Source organism: Pinus tabuliformis, chromosome 9 (assembly GCF_031772625.1).
Source record: "Pinus tabuliformis cultivar Carrire ecotype Pingquan chromosome 9, CPIR1, whole genome shotgun sequence".
Classification (NCBI taxonomy): domain Eukaryota; kingdom Viridiplantae; phylum Streptophyta; class Pinopsida; order Pinales; family Pinaceae; genus Pinus; species Pinus tabuliformis.
Genome location: NC_142307.1, coordinates 492,875,883 through 492,881,625, shown reverse-complemented (window position 1 = coordinate 492,881,625; position 5,743 = coordinate 492,875,883). Strand labels below are relative to the sequence as shown.

The following is a 5,743-nucleotide window of genomic DNA, read 5'->3' as shown; positions in this document are numbered from 1 at the left end:
TGATAAATTAGAGTTTATATCCGTTGTATGTGTGTTTATTTTAGAATTTTAAATTTTTTAATTTAATTATAATAGCTATTAAGTAAATGATATTGATTTGATGTTAATTTTTTTATTGATTTGATGTTAATTTTTTTAATAATAGTAGAAATGTAAATGGTAGGGATTTAACTTTAATCTTCTTATTAATAGTAGGAAATGGTTAAGAATTTTGAATTTTGTTATGTGTTTATTTAAATGTATATATATTATTAATTCTTATATAAATATTAATAGTAAATTAAAATAATACTTTAATTTAGTTTATTTTTATTAATTTTTTTATAACGTTTGCACTATAAAATGTATTATGAAATAAGTGTTTTCATTTTTTATAAATTTATCAAATTTTATTTATTTAATTCATAATAAATTTGGTATAATTTTAATAATAATTTAAAATAAAATTACATTTTAGTTAAATTTTATAATATTTTTTAAACTTTAACTAATGTAAAATATATTAAAAAATGTGTTTTAGATGAATATGATAAAATAATAAATTAATTTACTGATAATTGATATAACATGTAAAATAAAAAAAATATTGTTAATATAAAATATATATACTAACCTTTACCAAAATTGGTTTTATACAATTTCCAATAAATCATTTTACCGTTGAACATGTACTCTCAATACATCTGCGGCATAATATATTTTTCCAAACTTTCTCCGCCATAGGATTCAGTTTCGGAGGAAAATTGAAATTATTAAATTCAAAGACTTAAAGGAGAAACATTTATAGACTTTTAGCGATGAGAATTTTTGGTTAATGGATTAATCACAGTTACAATTTCTAACAGTTTCATTCAGGTTCTTCCTCCAACCATTTATAATTTGATTGGCCCACTCACCATGCCTAGAAGAGCTATTGATACCAGCTCCGTCACTTGATCAGATATTGATGTCTACAGCTGTAATGTCAAAGACCACAGGCAACACATTCCGCTCTTACTACCAGTTAAAATTTCGTTCGTGGTTTCGTTAATGAATAATGTCATTAATTTTATAACTAAATGTTAAAAAACATAGTAATTCAAACTTCATACTTTGTTGCACCCTGGAAAAAGGTCCTGCAAAATTTTCAGGTGCGTGCTAGTGCTGATTCTCGCTATTGTCACGGTGAGCTCAAGATTAGGTTTACATTAATTGTGATGTTCATGAAAGAATAATAGGTAAATTCTGGTTTAGTGATAGGGAAAATAATTCCGCTCAACCTTGAGGTAAAATAATTCATCTCTGCTAACACCCTCCCTTTCTATTTCATGTTCCCTTTCTTTTCATGTTGAAATATTATAGCTATCATTCCTATTTATTTCATGTTAAGTCAATATTAGGTTTAATTAATTTGTATGTTAAGCAAACAGTAATTATTAAATATTGGTGTGGTTGATGTTGATCAGAAGGTGCCGCCATAGCAAACGCTTATTGCTGAGGAATATGATTGATTGTAAATGCAAACTCTAGTGATAAATGAGTATATGATACTTTAAACTAATTCGTTCGCTATATGTAATTTTCTCTTGTGCTTGAAGTTTTAAACAAATTCTGCTCTTACTACCAATTAAAATTTCGCTCGTCCTTTCGTTAATGAATAATGTCATTAATTTTATAAATAAATGTTAAAAAAGATAGCAATGCAGCCTGGAACAAAGCCTTGCAAAATTTCGCTCGTCCTTTCGTTAATGAATAATGTCATTAATTTTATAAATAAATGTTAAAAAACATAGCAATGCAGCCTGGAACAAAGCCTTGCAAAAGTTTCACTGGCCTGCATGTGTTGATTCTCTCTATTGTCACCTGCATTTGAGGCCGAGTTAATTGAGGCAACCTGCTACACCCTTCTTGAACTAAATAGTTAAGCCACGGTCCTTGACAAAAATGGGAGCAACCCACAACTAATGAAAAATTCTATCGAGGGCATTAAAACCCTAGGGCACCAAAGCCATACTGAACTACCAGGAAGGAAGGAAGAAACTGGACTACCAGGAAAGGAACAAGAGCAATTGTGGTCGATGCAAATTCCTCACAGGTCTCATAAGTTGCCTTTCAAATCTGTATCAAATGTATGTTCATTCCCATAGCGTGGATGGGAATGCGAATGGAACATCGTGGGAGGATGTTTCAAACCTTCAAGCCAGTCGGGTACAATGTAATTATATGCTCTATACCAAGCGCAAGAGCTCCCACATTGAAAAATAGTTTCATTTTCGATTCAAATTAATTTGTAACCCTTCGTTCATACACCGGGGTCGAATTAAAAACGCCTTCCGCGAACAAAAAGAGAAACGAGTTCAGGATATATTGCTGGACAATAAATAAGATTCTATAAAATTTCCACGAACTCTCATTCTACTCCCAAACACTCATTCTATTCATAGAACTCTAATTTAAAATTTCTAAAATAAAATTGTTAGCATTTTCTAATTTACAATTTGCCAGTAGATTTTTTCACATTTTACAGAACGTTAGGTCGAAAACAACCAAAAGAATGAATAAAATCAGCCGAAGTTTGATATATGTTGGTTTCAACGCTGATTGTGATTGCAAAAATGTGTTGGAAAATCTCTTTTTTTGTATCAATTGGCCGACCAGAGGGACGTGGGCGTCGAAAACATGGATCAGATCTGCCAATGAAATATGCATCAATACAATCACTCTTTTGCACATTTAGTTTCCTCCTTCAGTACAAACGATCTGAGGCTGGGATCTTTAAATGGGCTCCCATGTAACTTATGCTCCTGAAAATTGATGGTGATGTAGCAGATCTGTGATTTGCATGTAATGGGCACATGGATTACTATTACTGAGAAGCCTCAGCACATGTTCGAATAACGGAATATCACAAGGCACTCTGAGAGGTCCCGTATGCGAATACCCCAACTCTCCAGCACACAGGTCAAGCAACTCAACGAAAAGAGGATGGTTCAGGTAGTGTATGTCCACGATGAATCGACGGTCCTCCTTCCCTACGTGAACGGGTAGACATCCTGCTGGAACATTGGAGGACATTGGCTTGTAAATTGATTCGGACCTTAACAGTTTGGAAGACTTCTTCAATTTCTGCAAGTGCCTTACAATCTTCCTCATATTGATAGCCCGATGAAAAGCAAAGTAAAGCACTCGATGTGAAGGAGAAGGACGGATTGAAAACAATAATTAAAAGAGAAAAACCATCGGTTTAGGTTTGAATAAGAAAAAGTAGAAACGTCCTTGTTCCTCGATCAGTATGCCAGCAGCCTGCATGTGGATTGATACTGCATACAAGAATTTTTAATTATATTCTTAATTCTTAAATTCAGCGGTGTCAGAACCTAGAGATATCGTGTACATCAGTAAGGATGATTATATATAAATTATAATCCTTCGGCCTGTCAGCGACTGTGGTTCGGTGAAAACGTAACGTGTGGAACCGCTGCCGTCGTTCTTTACACGTTAGAGGAGCGGCATGGAAGACCCAAGAAAAGGAGGGATGTAACATGGCATCGCTGACGTATGGACATTGAATCAGGGATGTAACATGGCATCGCTGACGTATGGACATTGGATTCAATGTCACCACAGTCTTTTTACTAAGAGCGTGAGCTGTTTCAGTTCTGCATCCCCGTTTCGACTCCGAGGGTTTGACTTTAATACAATATTTAGGTAAATTGTTTTAACTGAAGACAAAAAAATTGTGTATTGTCTTAAATATTGTCTGGTGTTTTAAAAATTATTGTTTTAAAGATCACTGTCTTAAACATTATTGTCCTAAAAAATATTGTGTTAAACATTACTGTCTTAAAAAACATATTATGTTAAAAAACACAAGCATTATTGTCTTTTAGGAGACAATTTCTTCTTTTCTCTTTGAACATAATTTCATTTTTGTCTTTCTAGAGACGATTTCATTTTTTTCTCTTTGCACACAATTTTATTTTTGTCTCTCTAGAGACAACACTTTGATTAGAGACAATATGTCTTTAATACTAGCTACTGTCTCTCTACAATTTATTTAAAGATCACTTTTGTATCTTTAGAGACAATATAAAACAATGAATCTAGAAATATCTAACCATTGAAATAAATCTATATAGAAAAACATTTAATTAAAAATAAGCTACAAACAGTGGAATCGAACCACCAACCTCTTGCTTGTAAGGCATAAGCTATTCCATTGAGCTAGCACACTTTAAAGAATTATGTGAAGAGTTATGGCAATCCTTAAAATTACATTTATAGCCATTGATTTCAAAAAAAATGCAGCAACACGATGAATTGCATACAAAAAAATTGCATATTTCGAATTGTTGATGTTGTGTCAACTTTGATAAGTAGAAGTGGTTATTGAAAAGAGTCAATTCCCAATGCAACTTCTACTCAACTGATGCTGGTAAAGAATTATTTTCGGTATTTGCTAGACTGGTCTATATTTCCCAGAAGGAAATTTGACTCTGTTGTTTTAGTTCTCATGTCATTAGAGTACATAATAACAAGCACCTAATTCACAATAGCATATGAGGCATAATGACATAAAAACAATACTGAAAGCAAAATAAAAATTGGCACTCAAGTTCAGAAATCTTATTTCAAATTCTGAAATCCCTCCCCATGCAATACCAAAAATGACTTTCCTCAATTCTTTATGTTCCTCTAGTCTTCCCTTGCAACTCTTAGATATTCCATGGCATAGAAAGTACCAAAGTTACCAAGTGGAAGAAAATTACCACAACATAATAGAGAGATAAATTAGAAGCAGTGAGAAAGGCAATGAGATTTCTTGACGTTCACCTGTGCATGATATGACAATTATATTGTTAAATGGTTCCATGTAAAGTCGCAGGCTTTTCAGATTATATATGAACTGCCCATCTCTCCAAAAAAGTTATTATGGATCAAAGTTTGATAATATCACCCAACAAGTCTCCAACCCATATATTTAATTACAATATTTAGATTAATCATGTCCCATAGACAATTCCAAAAGGGTTTATTATTAGATTTGAATATCCTTATCATTTTCGAGAATATTTTATACAAGCCTCTTGCCTAGGAGGATCGTACACACAAATTGTCATTTTCATACACTAAGGAACCATACTTCAATAGCTCTGCTAGATGCTTCACTCATACTCAAACTCAAAGGTAATGCTTGGCCAAGAATAGTATTTTCCAAATTACTTGCAATAATACACTCCCTTAAAATATGCATACTCTAATTGTTAACAACCTGTTTTTAGCTAATCTTCCCAATTTAGCTTACGCTTTTTTTAGCTTATGACCATAGTTAGATACGAAAACAACAACACGACTTGTAATTTATTATGCTAAGTTTTTCCTTGATCCTTGAGGTCTATGATCATAGGTTTTCCTTCATATGAACCTTGAATTATGTAGTTCTCGTAATGTTCCATTACCACTCATGGTATTACATCATTTAAGTTCTTATGTCTCTTCTTTTCCCAACTATCCCATGAGAAATGAATTTGGTAGCCTAACAAAACTATACTAGTGAAAGATTTGCATCCCAATTTTGTGATAATATAGAAATTATACAAACACTCAAACAATTAGTAGTCAAAGAGCTCAATGTGCTAAGGAGATATATAACAAACCAATTAAATTAATACTAAGCATATCTGAGTGTAAAGTTGAGAAGCTCAAATTTGGAGCACAAATCCAACTCCCATAAAACACGATACTACATTGAACAATATAAAAT

At 32.5% G+C, this 5,743-nt stretch overlaps 1 pseudogene; it reads right to left on the bottom strand.

The window, feature by feature from the left end:
* Positions 1-2,775: 2,775 nt before the first annotated feature.
* On the bottom strand, positions 2,776-3,132 carry LOC149149358 (auxin-responsive protein SAUR71 pseudogene; annotated as a pseudogene).
* Positions 3,133-5,743: the final 2,611 nt, after the last annotated feature.